A 19,542-nucleotide genomic window follows, 5' to 3' on the forward strand; every position below is an offset into this window, starting at 1 on the left:
GAGACATGCAGTGTTCTTTGACTGCAGTCCTAAGCTGGAGGAGGAAAACCTTTTCTTCCCAAGATGGTCTGCCTTCTTTGATTCCCTATCAGTTGGAACAGAAGGGATTGCACCCTTGGAAGTTGAGGCTTGGACCACCAAGCTCTCAGGGGTCGGGTGTTGGGATAGGAAAATGGGGTCACCCGGGAAGTGGCGTTGGGCAATCATCCTATCCACTGGGGCCCCTGTGTTGGGCTTGGACCAAGTGCCCAAAGGGATGTCAGCGAAGGCCTCATTGAACGGCAGCAGGGGCTTCGATGAGGCTGTTGCCGGTTGAAGCACCTTGGTCAGGAGGTTAGCCTTGACAACCACCGTCGAGTGGGAGGCTGGGGTCGACGTTGGTTGGGGACACAACCGGCGTCCGAGGGGGGCGGAGGTGTCACCAATGGATTCAGCACGGGAGGTGTTGTAAGGTCAACCGGTGCCGATCTGGTTCCCGGCCTGGATCCTGGGGGCCCTGCGGCACCAGGCAGAAACCACCACCATTGAAGGCCTAGAACCTTAATCAGAGTCCACGGGGCCTAAAGGAGCGCCGGCGGAGTTGGGCTGCCCAAAGATGGAATGGAGGGCTTCGTAAAATCTACCAAGTTGAGCAGAGGTCGCTCCAGCTCCCGGGAAGACCGGAGTCGACCCAACAGGCTCCGCGGGCGGAGCCGGACAGCTTTTTTCCGCATCCCGTATGGCTCCAGCCGATGGACGGGGAAAACGCTAAGAGCGATTATGCTTCTTGCTTTCTTTTTGAGCTTCGACTTACCCAAAGACTTCAACGAAGAGTGGTGGTGATGGCTCTGAGACCGGTCCCGGGATCTCCCTCTCGATCGGGACCTCGAGCGGCGCGGAGCCGACTGCTAGGCCTCAAGAAGCTTTCAGGACCACTCTCGCAAAGACTTCGGGGCCATGGCCCAGCAGTCTGAGTAGGACTTTGGGTCGTGGTCACGCTCCAGACACCAGAGGCACACAAGATGGGGGTCCGTCACCGACATCTGCTTGTGGCAGGAGCCACTAGGCTTGAAGCTGGTCCGCCGAGATGACATCCCTGTGTACCAGGAGTCGGACGACTTAAAAAGATGTTGACAAAAAGTCGATAAGAGTCAAAAAGTGACTCGAGTTACAGCTCTCTCCGGATCTGCGCTGGCTGGCGCGGAAAAATAAAGAACTGATGTCAGCGTTCAGGGGCAGCATCTAAGTAGATACCGCAACGTCATTCCAACTATAATGACGCTAACGACTAACACGGAGTCGACCAACGCCACCTACCGATGCGCAGGGGTACTGCTGAAGAATAAATTCTCCGGATCCAGTCTGACACCTTGGGGTAAATCTAAGGCGAGTAATCCATAACTAATAGTCTCTTTCAAATGGAAACATTTACAAGAAAAGCTAGTGTTGCCCCTACCTTCCTAGTGGAATGCACCCTGGGTTTGTTATCAAGGGTTTACTCATAGGAGTCAAACAAGCTTGAATAGTTTGCACTGTCCATCTTGCAACAGCTCTTGACAACGGGAAATCCCTATTCTCTGTTGTGAGAGCCACAAAAAATAACTTTATTCTAGATGTATCCATGTGGCATCTATAGATGGGTCTTTTGGATAGTTCATTCTAAGTGTCTGGGACTTGAACCCTACTTTGTGCATCAGTTTGAAAGGATGTTACATGAGGTGTGCAAGTACCCAGGTGAAATAGAAATGAGGGTCTATCTTGGCAGTGAAATTCTCTTCACTCCCTGTGAGAACCAATGAATTACTGTTGTGGAGAAAAGGTTCCTTTCTGAGGAACCTTGGGTATATGTGATAATCGCAGAGAGGTGCACTCACATAGCAGCATGACTGGTTTGCATCAAGTATTTGGACATGTTCCCCTGTCCGGTTGTGTAGCAGGACATCTTTTGTGCATCAGAGTACCAATCTGGTCCATTTAACTGCACAGCATGTGAGTGCGGTAGGCAGTCTTGCCTCCCCTAGACCGAAGTGACCAAACTTTTGGTCCTCAGTATCCAGGCTGAGGCGGGCCAGCCTTGGGTCGCACTTTCCCTTCTTCCCTGAGGTGCATTCAGGGCGATGATCACTGCGGGGTGTTGGTGTTTGTACAAACTCCCTTGGGTTTTATGTCCAAGACCATAGTCCCCAGTACAATTTCTGTGTGACAATCACTGAACCTTTCCAATCACCCGCCAACTGTAGCCACTGACTTTGCAATCATTCTTCGATGACCTGGGAAACGTAATTAAGGGAACGCACAAAGCTGTCACTGGGTTGAGCCTTGCATTTACACGGTTTTAAGTTAGCATGAACTTATAAGAAGTTTAAACGCCATTTTTCTTTTCCTCTGCCTTTGCACACTGCACACATTATTACAAATGTTTAAAGTCTGGAGGACTGTTTTGCTTCACACAAGAATATATTTTTCTATACTAGCAGCTTGGCTTGGCATGCTTTGTCTGAACAGTGAGTGCCGAGGGCTTCAAGGTTATTTCAACAAAGTGGTTGTTGTTCGGTCTGATCAGGGCACGTTTTAGACATAACATATATGCAGCTGTGGCCACCTCTGATTTTGGCGCGTTTAATAATGCACTGCGCAGGCATGCTCACACACTTGGAGAACATTTGCAAGCAGAGAGCTGGCGTAGAAAATGATGTGATCCATTTCTACTAGGACCAGAGGTAAGGGGCCGCCCTTGTAAACCCAAGAGACCTTCTTTAGATATAAAATAACTTAATAGCAAGGGATCGTGAAATCTAGGTGTAATCTAGCCTATTTCCATTTAGCATTTTAACATGCTTTCTCCTTTTGTATTTCATGGAATAGTAACTATGCTGATAATTTTGTTACTTATAATATGTCTGCTTGTATTATCTAAGATACTGCGCCTGAGAACACGGCATTAGAAATGAATATTTCAAACTTGCACGTGTCTTCATTTACTCCCCGTTTTGGACTGATATGAGTGTATAACGAAAGAGTGTTCATGTGTTCCACATTGCCTGAGGTATTCTAAGTTCCATGTTCTGGGTTGTCTAATCATTGGGGGTATGGAAGAACCAATGCGACACTGATTGCTAGTCTGGTAGGGGATTTTGGCTACTAAGGTGAGTTTTGGTACATCCTAATTCACTGAGGTTCCAAGTCTCTATGCACAATTCTGTGTAGGAGCAGAATCCCTGCTACATGGCGCCCAACGCTGGTGGTCTTATTACATGACGCTTGAGTAGTACTTCATTCAGTCCTTAACCCCTTCGCTATTGTTTCCGGATAACAGTGGTGTCGGAAAACCTACCTATAGTTCTATAGGTCTTTTCAAGCTTGAATTTATTCAAACGGTTTACTTTTGAATTGCTACCCAGGTGTGCTACATTGGTTCTTCATTGTACCACTCATACTGTGTAGTTATGGGTGACGTTGACATACCACAGCATAGTCGAATTGCAGTCCACAATCATTTGCAGACTTATAACGTCGCCCTGGAGGGCATGGCAGTTGAGTGCGTAAGTGGCTTAACCTTTTGAGATTCCGTTACCTCGCGGCCAAGCTCTGGAACTCACTACCAGCTCATATCCGTGCCCTAGAGGATTTGTTTGCTTTCAGGAGGGCCATCAAAACACTCCTCTTTCCCCCTGGCCCATAATTGCCCCTGGGCTATTCCTTTGCTCTTTTTGTTCAGTTATGTATTGGTATTTTCCTTCTGCCAGTCAGAGCGCCGGGACGCCACTTTGCTGGGGCAGCTGTGCGCTATAAAAATAACAATAACATAACATAACATTTTACTCGTGGGTGACCTTCCCTGCTGTGAATGCAAATACTAGTTTGTTCCACACATACTCACACGGCCGTGCCCGCGGAATATGTTCCTTATAGGACACAGGAAGTTCCAATTAATGCCTGGAAGCACTGAGTCTGGTTTAATGGCGCCCTACCCTACTCTTTAACAATAAAATGGTTAGGTCCTTTGTCCATTGCAGTGGCTACTTAGCCTGTTTTGGCTGGATTTACACTACATCCTCAAGCGGGAGCGTGTCCTCTGGCAGATCTGAGATGCCTACATACAGTCGCCATTAGTGTTATTAGGTCGTTAGTACAATACATTACCCACAATCTCCTGGGCGGGGCCCCAGGTGTTGCGGCGCTTCCAGCGGGACCGAGCGGAATGAAGCTTAGTCCCGTGATTGTCAATGCAATGATGGGCAAGCGTCCAAGATAAGGATGATATGCCTTTCTGGCTTGCCGAGAAATTTGACCAGCTGGAAGCAGTATTTCCTAACATGACTCCTGTTGAGAAACACAGGATTCTAACAATTAGTTTGCCTAAAGACTTGATACCGGAGGCAGGTGACTGAGTTATGGGGTAAGATTTTTGCGGCGGTGTATAAGAGGTGCTTCGGCACTCTCTCAATGACCGTCCTACCCTCGGTCATTAAACGTGTTCAAGATGAGCACAGACCTGAGGCAGCGGTTTAATTGGGAATGAGGCTATGCGGCAGTTTTGACGTAGTTTCTGATCTCGTACTTGCGAATGTCAAGGGAGATGCAGTAAGCTTTCAGGTGTCTAATGCTTTGCAGGCTGTTCCCAATGCCGATAAACTCTGACCGCTTACAAGACTGTGGGTCGTAATAGTTTGGGTGTCAAGCCTTTTGTCTACTAAGGAGAAAAAGCAACCCCAAGGGCAAAAGTCAGAAACGGACGAACAGCCCGAGGCTAAAAGGCAAAATTGGCCGAAAAACAAAAAACAGGGTAAACCACAACAGAAGCAGGGGTCACGTCCTGCATCTCCTGTGCCTATGTCTACAGAACGTGTTTATGACTTGCGCGACGATAAAATCATCTGATCAATTTCAGTTTTCTGAACAAAGCTCTCCTCGTTCTTTTCAGGACTCATCGGCCTTATCAACCGGTGGTGGTGGAGGCGGCAGAGGTCGGGGTGGCCAGCAGGGACGCGACCAGCCAAGCCCGAAAGACGGTAAAGGCAAGCAGGACGAGTCAACACCAAAAAGACCCCTGTTCCAGAAGAAAGTTGCAGCTTTAGCAGCGAGATATGCCACAGATAGTGAGAACCCAGCTTCGGAATCAGACATGGGTGCGGACGTTGTTTGACAGCGCGGTGGATTACCATTGTGCGAGAGGCCCTGCGTCCACTACTGAAGGTTACAGCGACTGACCAATATGTTGTTGTGGAGACTGCTGATACCAGAGTAACTCACCTTGATAGACTTTATGAAATAGTCCTTTTAATTGAAGGCGACATGAAACGTACCATAAAAAGGTGTATTTTGGGAGAATCTTACAACTACCTACGACATTTTGTTAGCGGAGGCTGACTGGTCTCCACCTTTTGTTCTCGCGGCTCCGAGGGGGGAGGAGGTAATCCTCCCTAGTTTCACACACACAGTCTCCAAGGAGCATGCGCTGAATTTTGCAGAAGAGTGAGCGAAAGCCCTTGTGCTGGCTCTGTACCGTACGCACTGTGGTTGGGATAAATTTTCCCCAAACCACGAGATTCTCTTACGGTCTCTGCCACAGCCACAACCTCAATATCCCATCCGACGTGAAGCTAAGGCTTCCGTTGCAGAACTCCTTGAACAATTGGAATATCAATGTGTAATTGAAACTTGTGTGTCACCGATGAATAACCCACTTTTTAGTGTGACCAAGCCTGATGGTTCATACCGTTTGGTATTGGGTTACCGGCATTTGAACTCGCATTGCCGTACCTGTGCAGTACAGAATACCCACGGCTCTGCTCTACTGGATGATCTTGTGCGTAAGCGGTTTAAAACCACACGACATATCCAACTTTTTTTTGCCCACTATTTGGATGGTCTTAATTCCCAATGGACCAGTTTTACCTGTGGCCGCAAACAAAGCCAATTTAAACGCCTGGCGATGGGAAATAAAAATAGACCAGGTGTGTTTGCTGCCCGTATTGTCTCTCTTGGAGAGAGTAGACCCAGATGCGTGTTCGTATGTGGATGACATCTATCTCACAGACTACATTTGGGCGCATCTGTGTCGCGCTGACCGAATAATTTGTGACTTTGCAGACTTTAGTTACAAATTCAACTTTGCAAAGTCTCACATTGCAGAGTACACAGTGTTGTTCCTGGGCTACGAGCTCAACAATGAAGGTCAAGGATTGGCTCCTCACATCTTGGAGAAAGGCGCACAGCTGCACGCTCCTACAACTCTGAAAAAATTACAGTCCTTGCTGGGATTCTAAAATTTCGGGCATACTTACATTCCCGAATATGCCCAGCGTGTCAAGTCTTTATATGCTTTGATACAACCTACTTTTACCAAATCGTGCTGGCTGCCTGAACATTCAGCCATTTTGCAATCTTTGCAGGCTGATCTTCTAGAATCTAAATTCTTACCGACTCTTGATAACCACACCAACCTGGTGAGAAGAATACTCCCTGGGGCAGTGGGTTTCACTTACCTTACTTTTAAGAAAGGAGACACAGTACCTATTGCTTACAAGTCACACTTGTACACTTCGGCTGAAATGCGGTTTTCCACTGTGGAAAAAGTTGACAGCAGTCTAAATGGCGATTCTTAAGGAACGTGCACTGTCGCAGGGAAAACTGATGTTGGTTGTTACCCCGTATCCTGATCGAGGCAGTGACGAAGGCCAGTGTACCAAATTCTAAAGCTTTGCACCCTAGGTGGATACAATGGGCAGCATCTTTAACGCCTCCGGATGTCACATTTATTTTTGATGCATCCTTACAGTTGCAGGAGTATTTGCAATATGAATTTGTTCATCCTGCACCATTGACTATGCGGCCTTTGGAGGAATTCCATTGTATCATTTACACTGATGGTTCACCGCAAGTTGTGCATGGTTCTAAGCACGCATAAGTCTCAGCTTGCGCCTATGTGGTAGGTACCATGGTGAATGATTAATTAAAGTCCAAGGTTGTGCACACGCAGACTTTAGGGGACTGTACCACACAATTGGCAGAGCTTCGTGCTCTGATGCTTGCATTGGAGTACACTGATCCTAGTGTGACAACTCTTAATGTGAGTGATTCTAACTACTGTGTCTAGTCTTACAACGAAAGCCTGTTCTTTTGGATTCAGAATGATTTTCGTGACTCCAAAGGTAGCACAATAAAATATAAAATGATCTGGGTCCGAGTGGCTGAGCTTAAGAGAAGTTGCCACTCTTGTATGTAATTCACACTCTCGGCCGTCAGCACGTGGGAGTTCACGCTGTTTGCAATTCTTTGGCCGATGAGGCCGCGAAATTAGCAGTATCGACATATTTGGTTGCAGCAGTTACACGTTCCAAAAGTAAGATTGATGAGGATATCTTGGCGGCTATTGCCGCAACTGAGAAGGGAAGTAAATATCCTGAGGGGTTCCCTTCCAAGTATTCATACCACTTAAGTCCTGATAAAGTTCCTTATGTGAAAATACCGGACGTTGGTGAAAAGTTGATTCCCAACGTGGTGCGCAGGTCCACACTGACTACGGCTGACCATGAAGGAGTTGCGTCTGCGCATGCGGGCGTTTCGGCTACTGTATCTCAGTTACAACTGTTTCTGGTGGCGGGGACTGTACAAACAGACGCTTGATTAGGTCCTTCAATGTGACATTTCCCAGCAGATTAAACCTTCGACTGCTGCGCGTCCGCCCCAGACGCAGTTGTACATTTCTAATAAACCACTTGGTTGTGTTTAATTAGATCACTGCGGTCCTTTTTCCTGATACTTCGTATAAATACATCTTAGTAGCAGTTAATTCATGCACACGCTTTGTGTGGGTGTGGCCACACCGCAGCGCTGATTCAAGAACTGTCATAAGAGACGTGCGTGTCTTTGTAGGGATTTTTGCCTGTGGCACCTTCCATTCGGATCAGGGTCTTGCTTTCGCCTCTAAGGAGTATAGGGATGCCATGACTTTGTTGGGGGTCCAAGTCAAGTTTTCGTCTCCATACAGACCTGACGGTAATAGTGTTGTGGAACGAATGAACCGAGATTTCAAGCAGTCTTTGACAGCTAGAGTTATAGGCACTGGCAGGAACTGGCTAGCCCACCTCCATAGCGTGCAGCTTGATCTTAATAATCTCCCTAGAAGATCTCTGGGTGGGCGGACCCCATACAAAATGCTCTTTGGTATCAAGATGTTTGTCCCAGACCTTGACGGTCTAGACCAGGCGGCAGTTGCTGCCTCCTTTGACGTAGATGAACATTGCAATGTTTTACAGGATCTAAAAAAGACAAGAGACAGTATTGCAAAGGAACACTTGCCCATCACATCTGAAGCTGCATTGCAGATTCCGGTAGTTGGCTGGCTAGCCCAAGTTGGAGAACTGGTTCGAGAGAAGATCGAAAACAAGGCGTTTGGTCCCTCATATGGAGCTCCAGTTAGAGTGCTTGGAGTGAAGGGCACAAGAACATCATTTTACCACCGCCTCCAGGTCGTAAAGAGAACAGGTATTTCTCCATTGACAATGTCAAATTACACAGAGTGGACGATTCTTCTTCGTATGACTCCGGCAGTCTCATGTCCATGGATTTTGAGGAATTCTGTTTTGGCCCGGCTCCTAATCCCAGGCCTGATGTTGCCCTTGAGATGCCAGCAGTTTCAAATCCTTTATGGAGTTCACTACCTGGTGCTCACCTTGATGAGACTGAATATACTTACCCCACTGACTTATCGATGCCGGATTTGCAAACTTGTTTGGCTACAGAATCCAGATTTTCATTTGACACTGACTCTCACACCTTGGAGGCCCCTTCAAAAGTTTGTTCTTGCAACACTGTTTAAAAGACTTGTTTGATTCCTCCTTAGACCTACATTTGGTTGGTGCTTTTTTCGATTTATCTGTTCATGTCTATTGGATTTGTGGTGTATTTTTTCCGCCTTGTCAACGGACATTATGTTGAAGAAAGAACATGCATTCGACATATTAATGGAACATTGGCTCCCCATTCCTCATCACACAGATTGAGAAGAGACCTGGCTTTTGTTAACATCACTGCTTGGCCCGTCTTGGATGGGATTGTGTGGGATGCTATTAGATTTCAAATCCATGGGCCTACTGAAGTTATAAATGTCCCAAATGTCCTAAGAGTTTCTATGGGGGATGCGATCAAACAAAATATACGTTCTGATTGGGATGTTCAGGCCGTAGAAGCTTTGTTTTCTGATTTGAAATATTATTCTGCCTTTGATGCTGAAGATTTATATTTAGATTCTGCAAATTATGGTGATTTGTTTTGTTATCACTACCTGCATAAAGCAAATACCAGGAGGAATACTGTTAATTATACCCAGTGGGAGCATTGTCCCGCTCCTGTACAAGGCAGTTACCCTTTTTTTAAAGAGGTTCACTTACTTCACTGATTTTAATCAGTCAAATCCTAATGCATTTTATTTTAAAATGACTGAAAAGTCCACTTCAAAGGTTAGACTTACCCACACAAAATGATTGTAGTCTAAGTCCTTTTTAGACCAATTGGCTGTTGGGGGCTACGAGCTGTAGAAAGATACTATTGATCTTAAATCGGTTTGGGGTTCTAAAAGTTGGCAAGTGCAAGGCACGGAGGCTTTGCATCGTGCATGCCTCATCCCGAGCCATATGTTGTTTTTTAATTCTACAATTTCACAAACGACTTGCTTTGGATTGGCTACTACAAAAAAATTAAATGCTCCATCTTTTCCTGAATTGGAAGAATAGTCCGGCTGGAACAACAATACCAAGCTTTCCATCAGAGAGATACAAACTCTGTTGCTTAACTCTTCCTTTAACATATCCAGTTTGGATCCGAAAGGTTGGTTACTGTGGCACAGGAGTGCTGATTCTTATCTGCGTAGTTTTCTGGGTTTAGCTTCAGGCTACACTCAGGTCAGGGTGGATCCCCGTTTCGAAAGTGGCCATTCTGTGACTACCTATTCTGTAGGCAAATGATGTCAAAGTTGGCTCAAACATTCCACTTTGGCGTCAGTTAAGCTGCATTTATCTAAATTGACTGACGATGTTGATCTGAATGATTTTGTGAAAGGCCTGGCTTCCGGCAGATCTAAAAGATGGATATAAGCTATTTACAACGAAGTTTGGAAACTGTCCCAAATTGAGGCGGCTTCCCGCATTAGAGCTATAGATCAAGCGAGTTTAGTGCTAGCAGTTGTAGATAATAGCATTAACACACTTTCTTCCCGCATTTACAAATTAGACAATATTGGGTCATCTGTTGTTGATATTGTGCAGGATGAAGTGTTTTTTGTACCATGGTCAAAATCAATTGCGTTCTATTATGCAGTTTGCGTGAACCTTGCAGACTTTAAAAGCTGGAAAAGTGCCATGGCATTACATGAATAAGTCATAATTTTTTGCCCCGTTTAATTTAACTGAGAAGCAACGTTTTAGGTCAATGAAAGATGCAACTTTTTCCATGTTACACATTGAAAAGTTATAACCGTTACCATTTTCTGTGGCTGAAACCAATTCGGCAACGTCGCTTATCCACGGGTTAATACCTCTACCGTTTCAAATTCGAAACGTGTATGAAGTACTATGCAATTGGCAGATATGAACCTCTGGGCACCGCTTATCTCCATGAAGCTTGGTCGCTACCATTTACGTATAGATGCCTTAGGGAGGGAAAAGAGGTTTACTTGAATGGGGAGTATTGCACTACATATTAGAACAACATAGACAAGACCTCCAGCAGGTACAGGTCAAGGATGATCCCCTATCACCTGGTTGTTGGATGCTAACAGGTTGTTGTTGTTAAGAAACCCCTCACCCACCTACCTGATAGGTGGCATGCTTCAACATCTGGCCCAGCTGGATCACCAAGTGCAATCCAGCTGTGCTGCAACGCCCGTCTACAGCAGAGCGGGATTTCTTGTGAAAGTGACAGTGCTATGTGTAGTGAATTATATGCTGTGCCTATAGGAAATGCCCTTTTAAAAGTTTTAATGGAAGGGTCCTATAGCTTGAGTAAAAACATAGGCGGGATATATTGGAGGTACAAATGTGCCTCTATATCCCTTTTAGGAAGTGTAGGTCTACTAGTTTCAGCCTTCTACGATACTCGTGAGGCTTTCTTCAGCACCATAAGTGTGAGTGACCAAAAATGTTGGACTGGCCACTGTGGTGTATAATTATATCAGCGCGCACCCTAAAGCGCGCTGTGTATGTAGTGGATCAGCATACTCACAGATTCTGCACGTAAAGTATATTATCTTTACGAGTGTCTGGAGACATGGATCCTGTCACACGTAGAAGTGCTAGGGGACAGTTTGTCACTTCTAGCGGCACTTTGTAACCTGCACTACAACACCTGATCACCCATTGATGTGTAGGAATATCCAATTACATGGCTCTTGTAACCAGAACGAGCCGAATTTAGCCTGTATTTTGAAAGGCGCACCTGCTATCATTCCGACATTCACATTACTGGCAAATGGGAGTTATTTACTTTTAAATAATGAAGATTGTTGTGGGATGGTTGCAGGAATTCCTTATTTGGTTACGGTCGGTGAACTTGTGGTTTGCTGTAAAAATTTAATGTTCCCTCCTCCGCATGGGAAGCTTGATGTTTCCATCTGGCCGACGATTCCGTCCTTGAAAGCAGAGTTCAACAAGATGAGCCGTATAAGAGCTCTAATGACCCAAAAAGAAGTCTTCCTCACATCTGCTCGTGAAACATTTATCCTTCACGTGGCAAACACCCGCACAGAGGTGCAAGCTTTATTAAATACTGATTTGCCCTTGCATTTCTGTGGGTTAATTCACACTATTTTTAATACATCCTCCAACACAGGGCAGGCGCACTTTTTTAAAGTTGTTAGCAGTGGCCTCGTGACTTCTTTTCAAACTATATTTGGTGTCTTCCCGGCATTTTTTCATTCGATTTTTTCCAGCCTATTTGGTGGATTTCCCTTTTTGCTAGCTCTAGCCGCAGGCGTACTTCTGTTTTGTTCATTTCAAAATGGATGCACGTCCTGTGTTGCGAGAAGATCTGCCACGGCTGTTGCTGCACCTCAACCGAATGCTTGCGTATTATGGAGCGCTGCCTCTTGCTACCTGGAGTGCAGCTTATGGATTATCGTTTCGATTTTCCTTTTTTACATGCGTCCAGCCTGTTTTTCATTGCCTGAGTTGCGATTTCGACTGGGCCCTGGATTTGTGTCTGCGATACGGTGTCTCCCAATGCGGATTATGATCAGCTTATGAGTCCCCTAGTTGTTCATGAAGTGCTTTGTTCTGGCGGAGGGATTATGGCCTTTGCAGCAATGCATGGCGTCCTGGGACGTTGGAATGTTTTCGTAGCAGCGCAAGATTTTTTGGCACGCAGCTTCACCACAGAGTTGCCCTCTGATGGTGCTAGAGGCTCCGGTAATTGAAGAATATGTATGTACTTTCCCTTTGCTGAATTGGATGGCTGACATGTTTTCGGATGAGAACAGTGACTTGCATTGGAGGCTGTGGCTACGTTTTTTGCATACACATTGATGGATTGAGTGGTTTCTCTTTTACTTCCATCACCAAGGACAAGAGTTGGACATCGGATTTTTTAATATATTTTTTTCTCTAACTCTGTTTTGATTTCTTTCTCCCATGGCCTATTGACTTCGGTAAGTCCATAGCTGGAATTATTTGATTTTGAAAGGCATTCAAATTATGGAGTTTTTTATGGACTTTTTTCCCTGTGGCAATTTGAACTTGGTTCTGGCACACGTCCTTGAACTCTGCTTTCCAAATTTGCCCTTTGTCTTATCCGTGCTCGGATCAGGGGGGGGGGAGGGGCATGGGGTTTAGCCTTGCATTTACACTGTGTTAAGTTAGCATGAGCTTATTAGAAGTTGAAACACCATTTTTTTCCTTTCTGCTGACTTTCCACACGGCACACATTACAAATGTTTAGAGTCTAGGACTTTTTTGCTTCACACAAGAATAATATGTTTTTTCTATACTAGCAGCTTGGCTTGGTAAGCTTTGTCGGAACAGTGAGTGCCGAGGGCTTCAAGGTTATTTCAACACAGTGGTTGTTGTTCGGTCTGATCAGGGCACGTTCTAGACATAACATATATGCAGCTGTGGCCACCTCTGATTTTGGCACGTTTACTAATGCACTGCGCAGGCATGCTCACAGACTTTGAGAACATTCACATGCAGAGAGCTGGTGTAGAAAATAATATGATCCATTTCTACTAGGACCAGAGGTCTCGGCCCGCCCTTGTAAACCCAAGAGATCTTCTGTAGATATATAATTGCCTAATAGCAAGGGAGCGTGAAATCTAGGTGTAATCTAGCCTATTTCCATTTAGCATTTTAACATGCTTTCTCCTTTTGTATTGTATGGAATAGTAACTATGCTTATAATCTTGTTGCTTATAATATGACTGCTTGTATTATCTAAGATACTGCGCCTGGGAACACGGCATTAGAAACGAATATTTCAAACTTGCACGTGTCTTCATTTACTCCCCGTTTTGGACTGATATCAGTGTATGACGAAAGAGTGTTCATGTGGTCCACATTGCCTGAGGTATTCTAAGTTCCATGTTCTGGGTTGTCTAATCATTGGGGATATGGAAGAACCAATGAGACGCGGATTGCTAGTCTGGTAGGGGATTTTGGCTACTAAGGTGAGTTTTGGCACACCCTAATTCACTGAGGTTCTAAGTCTCTATGCACAGTTCTGTGTAAGAGCAGAATCCCTGCTACAAAGCCATCATGGCCATCACAGTTCTCACCATCCTAGATTGTTAAAAGTGCACTTGCTCTATCTTTGCCACAATGCTTTTTTGGACTGGAAAGACTTTGGTCTTGTTGGAGTCTAGCTCTGCTCCCAAGAATGTCTTTCTCTTGATTGGGCAGGGTACAGATTTCTCCGTGTTCACGGAGAACCTGAACATGTACGTTGTCTTCATTACCTAGGCTATATTGCTCCAGCGTTATTGGAGCAAGCTTGCCTTACCAGTTAGTCTATGCAGGGATACACATGTATCCCTTGCATTTGAAAGGATGCACCTACCACGGCAAGACATTTCAGGAACATTGTGTGCTGACTTTATTCCAAATGTTAAAATGGTGATGAGAAGCGCCCACCACAGAGCAAAGATACTTCTTGTGTTTGCTGTTCATTGGGATGGGGAAATGGTCTCCATTCAAGTGGCAGGGTGATTTCCTGTAGGGAGCTTATTTTGATTTTCTTGGTGTTTTGTCTTGAGGTTTGGGGTATTTTCTCTGGTTTGATATATCATTTATAATGTTTAAAACCCATTTGTTGGAATTGATTGTTCCCGGACTTGGAGGAATCCTTCCAGTCTGCCTCACAATGGTGTTACGTGCTGGGGCACTCTGGTTACTTAGCGTGCCAGATCCTCTTGAGGACTGTCTCTAACGGAGTGTGGCCCGTGTGCAGCAGGTTGCCAGTCGGCTTGCTCCTTGGGCACCTGCTCCCCGACTGGCTCCTGCATTTGTGGGAGCCAGGCCTCTCCAATAGTCTATGTTTGGTTGGTGTGCTACTTTTGAAAGAGCTTCTGGCTTGTAGTGCTCCCATCACCAGATCATTGTTGTTCCCCTTATTTATCTGTCGGAAAGACTTATCAACTGGTGGCCCAAAAAGGGTCTCACCTGTAAGGGAACGTTGATTGATCCCATCTGCAGCATCCAGGAAGGATTTCAGGCAGGTATCTGGGGTAGTTTTATTCTTGTGTATAATAGCGTTTGGCCTCTTTTTATAATTTCCGGCTAATGCTTCAGGAGATCTTCCCTCTCGTCCCATTGCTAGTGGCCGTATCTGCTAAGCCCGGCATTCGAGTTGGCAATATGCTTTGGGTGGCTACTGACCTTCTCCATCTTAAAACCTACTGCCCCAGGCTTTTGCTTTCTTATCTGGATGCTGCTGCATTAGCCTTCTTCCTGGGTGAAGAGGCAACAAGCATTCCTTTTTATGTATATATGCTTCTGCCTTTAAGGCTTGTGTTTCTGTCCACCCTTGGGGTGACTTCCTTTGAAAAAATTAAGTCATTGCCCTGTCCCAAGATGCTAGGGAGCATAGGTAGGAACTGGTTCCTCTTCTTGGATGGCAAAAGCTTCTCTAGTAAGAAACTACTGTCTGCCTGTTCTTCTTTGAGCTTCACCACATAGGTGTCGACTGACTGCTTGACCACCGCGTTCTAAGACATCAAGTTCCTCTTCAGGGGAATGCGCTGCTCGATCCTGCCCAGTCTTCCTCCTGATGAAGAGCTTTCCTTTATCACGAGTTAGTCGTACTCCTTGTAGAACTCCTCCTGTGGCTCTGGTGTTAGTGAGGGTTCTAGATATATCGACGTTTCCACCTTAGGTCTCTTGTGCACTGATTTTGAGGTCATCTGTGTACATTTTAAAAGGGTTGACAAAGGTTTTTTCTCCTGTAGTAATGCTGCCATTTCCGCTTTGAGTCAGTGTTTCCCTCCTGATGTCAAGCGCTTGTTTAGTGTCGACCCCGAGCAGCTCAGAACACCCTTCCATTTCTGTGATCTTGATCCCCTTTCAGAATTGACAAGGAGAGCAAAAGTTAGCCCCCACTGGTGTCTTTTAGTTCGATATGGGGGCCGCTTTGTTGTCCTGTCAAATGTTGAGAATTGACGTCGCAGGCTGTATAGGTCTTTCGAATGTCATTTTTTGCTCTGGCCATGTGGCATTGTGAGAATGCACTTCTTGGGAAAGGTCACAGGCTCGCTCTCTGTGCCTTTCCAGTAAATCTCTAGGTTCAAGTACATGGCATTGGATCCGTGTTCTGCTTGGACCTTCTCGGCCTCTTCTAGGACATACTCATCTGACAACTCAAGATCCTTCAGGGACACTAGCCTTACCTTGGACATGGCCTAATGTACCAACATTGTTATTACACATTGTTATTTCAAAGATATTATCAGAAACGCCTCATATGCCTGGCAACCTTCAGACTTCTAGTACATAGTGTTGTCCACCACTCCCGCATGTAAGAGGAAGGCCTAAGAATAGCTAACAACCCACTGACCACAAATACTTGAAGCCCGGCACCGAAAAAGACTATCCTTGCATTTTTTGGCCTCATTCAACATCTGGTGAATTTGCCAATGTCTTGTCTCCATCCTCACTACAGATCTCAGTACCATGTCTAGTCTCTTTCTTGATGACCATCAACCTGTAGCTCTCAACATGGATTCTGAATGGAAAAACAAAAACAAAAATAATCTGAAGATGACAACTCTGTCCAGGGCCACGGTGTGCTTACGTTGGACAAGAGAGGGTTCAACATCCAAACGTAAGAAAACAAAATGCAAATGTTCTGAACCCAAACACTAGTTTCAGGAACAATGCTTAGCATGTGAACCCAGAAAAGATGCACACTGTAAAAGAAGCAATTAAAAAGTGTACTTTGTCTTGTTTAAAAGCCAAAAGAAACTAGACCACTTCTGCCTTTCATACAATGACTAATTGCCTCCAGATAGATGTTAAGGAGTCACCTCTAAAATATCAAGGCCGTTGTAGTACTCGCACCTATAATGCAGATGGGGAGAAAACATCTGGGAGTAGCAAGGACATTGCGTAACAAAGGACGACTGTCTAAGCCTCCTCTTCCATATAAAAATCCCAATTGGAGACCAAAGTGATGGAAACCGTTTCCACCAGAGAAGCCTCAGACTTGTCTTCAACTAGAAGAGAAACTGTTCCCATAACAAGGACAGGTGGCACACTCATTTCCACAGGGGAGGCCAGGGAGGGGCACAGTTTGGAAACGACAGTCTGGCTACTGCCACCTAGCAAGGACTCTTTGATGGTCTACAGTAAACTAAGATCGCGCAGCAAAGTTAGGTTTGACGGTAACTGTGCCAGCATTGGGTACAAGGAATTCTCCAATCACTGCCCAGAGCACAGAATAAACAAGCTATCTCTACTCCAACTCTTCAGAAGAAACCTAGACTTCCCCCAAATAATACAAGGTGGAAGAATTCTGCCAAACTCACCAGCCTCAGCATTTGGTCTTGTCCTACTGAAGGATTTTGTGCATCAGAAAGTAAATTTAGAAAGTGAAAACTTTGTTCGGTTTTAGTAGCTAGGCTTACTCAACCACTGCTCCATCAAGGTCAGCTTGAAGTTGCACCTAGGTCACTTTCTACACCAAACAATGACTTTCATTGGTAACTAGACATTTTAAAGCAAAAGGCACGAAGACCTGCAAAATTCTATATTCTTACTTCCCCTAGTCCATTTTTAAGACTGTGCCATTTGTATATTATTTCATTACTTTTTCTAATCTAGTTTGGGAAAATTATTACATTATGTTCTTGATTTAATTGTTGGTACCGCTTGAACTTTACATGTATGCACCTAAGGGATTTGCTATTTGAGAGTTTTTCATTGAGCTGTATATAATGATCTAGATGGTGTTTATTAAGTTTGAAGCGGTATTACTCCCAAATTAATAACCCAATTTCAGCTAGTTGGGAACACGATTTTACCTGCAGGTCTGGTATTTGAATGTTTAACAATACATCAGACACTGAACACTTCGAGAAGAGGACTTGCTAACCTTGCTACTGAAAAGGATAATGTTACCTACCCAGTAAGCATCTGTTCTTGGGATGTAGAGCTGTAGATTTGCATCCTTTGCATACTCCTGCCATCTAGTGTTGGTCAGTATGCTTGCAAGTTGTTTTTTTCGAAGAAGTCTTTCCAGTCACAAGGTAGTTGGCTCCTTGTTTCGGTGGTAGTGCGCATGGGCATCAACTCCATTGAATTGAAATTAGATTTATAAAGTGCAGCTAATGCCCGAAAGCGTCTTGGCGCTATAAACAAACTGGGGACAGAGGGAACATTATTGTAGGCGGCAATCAAAGGGAATGAGTTAGTTCCTTCAGGTGGTCTGTGTGAAGAGCCACGTTTTCAAACCTTTCCTGAAACTCAAAAAGGATGGTGCGGTTTTTAGGGTAATAGGAAATATATTCCACAGCATTGCTGGTGATCTGAAGAGGCTCCTGCCACCCCAGGTGGCCTTCTTGAAGGGGATAATTGCCATGTTCCTGGCCATTCCTGACCGTAAGGTTCTGTTAGGAACATACCATTTTAATTTGTTCCTGAATTGTGTTGGTCCTTGGTTGTGTAGGGATTTAAAGGCCAGGCATAGTTAAGATTGTTTTCCCCCAGAGTGTGAGAATGGAGTTAGTAAGTCGAGAATAGAGATGTCCATGCGTATGTATATAGATTAAGAAAGAACTGCAACATGTATTGGGCCCCGGGGAAGTGCATATGAATCTACAGCTCTACATGCCAAGATCTGGGTGTCTGATTTCTCCATGGCTCAGAGTGGAGACCAGATGTGAGTTGTAGTTTTTGATGTGGAACTAGTGACCGCTTCATCAGGGTTGTGAACCAAGGTTGACGGGTCCATGTGGAAGCTACTAGGATCAGCGTGAGGAAGGTTTGTCCGAGTTTCCGAACCACTAATGGAATTAGTGAGGCGAAAAAGCGTAGGCAAATATCCCTGACTAGTTCATCCACAGTGCATTACATTTGGAGAGCGGGTGTGGGTAACTGGAGGTGAAGTTTGAGCATTTTGAGTTTTGGTGTGTGACAAAAAGATCTATGTGAGGAACTCCCCAACTTTGAAAGTATGGGAGGAGAACTTGAGGGTGAAGTTCCCATTCGTGGATTTGCAGTCTCTGTCTTGAGAAGATCGGCAATCTGATTATTCACCGCTGGGTGGAGTTCTGCTACGAGATGGATTTTGTGGTGAATAGCACTTCCAAATGTCTTGAGAAGAGTGGGACAGCAGGAGAGAAAGTTTCCCCCCTGTTTTTGTATAGAATAGATAGCGGTCATGTCTGTACAAACTAGGACAGCTTTGCCGACCTGGTTTGTCGGAAATGCCCGGAGTGCTAAAAACACTGCTAGCAGCTCAGATGGTTAATATGGGGAGTTTTTTGCTGTGGACTCTACAGGCCTTGCACTGTGTGATGTTGAAGATCACCCCCCCAACCAGTGAGGGACGCGCCCGCTGTTAGCACTGTCTGAGGAACTGGGTCTATGAAGGGCAATCCTTTAAATACATTATGTGGGTTCCACCACACGCAGAGAGCGATGAGCACAATCACTTAACACTAAATCGGTTAAAAGATCCTTTGATTGCTTCCACTGACTTGCTAAACATTCTTGGAGGGGACGCATGTGAAGCCTGGCATTGGGAACAATCCTGATGCAAGAAGCCATCATTCCGAGCAGCTGCATGTACACTCGAGCTGGTAGCGAGTGAGTGGGCTGAAACTGGAGAATAAGAGCCCGAATATTGTGAATTCTAGCTGCAATGGAGAATAAAGTGGCTCCTAGATAGTTTTGTGTACTGCAGGTTGAATAAGTGATTTTAACACATTGACTGTGAACCCCAGTTGGTGTAGTAACTGCAGTGTCCTGTGAGTGTGTTAAAGACATTTTGGTTGCGTACTGGCTTTGATGAGCCAGTCGTCCAGGTAGTGGAAGACATGAATGTGTTTCCTTCGCAGGTGAGCAGCGACTACTACCAGGC

This window comes from Lissotriton vulgaris, chromosome 1_1 (assembly GCF_964263255.1).
Source record: "Lissotriton vulgaris chromosome 1_1, aLisVul1.2, whole genome shotgun sequence".
NCBI classification, from domain to species: domain Eukaryota; kingdom Metazoa; phylum Chordata; class Amphibia; order Caudata; family Salamandridae; genus Lissotriton; species Lissotriton vulgaris.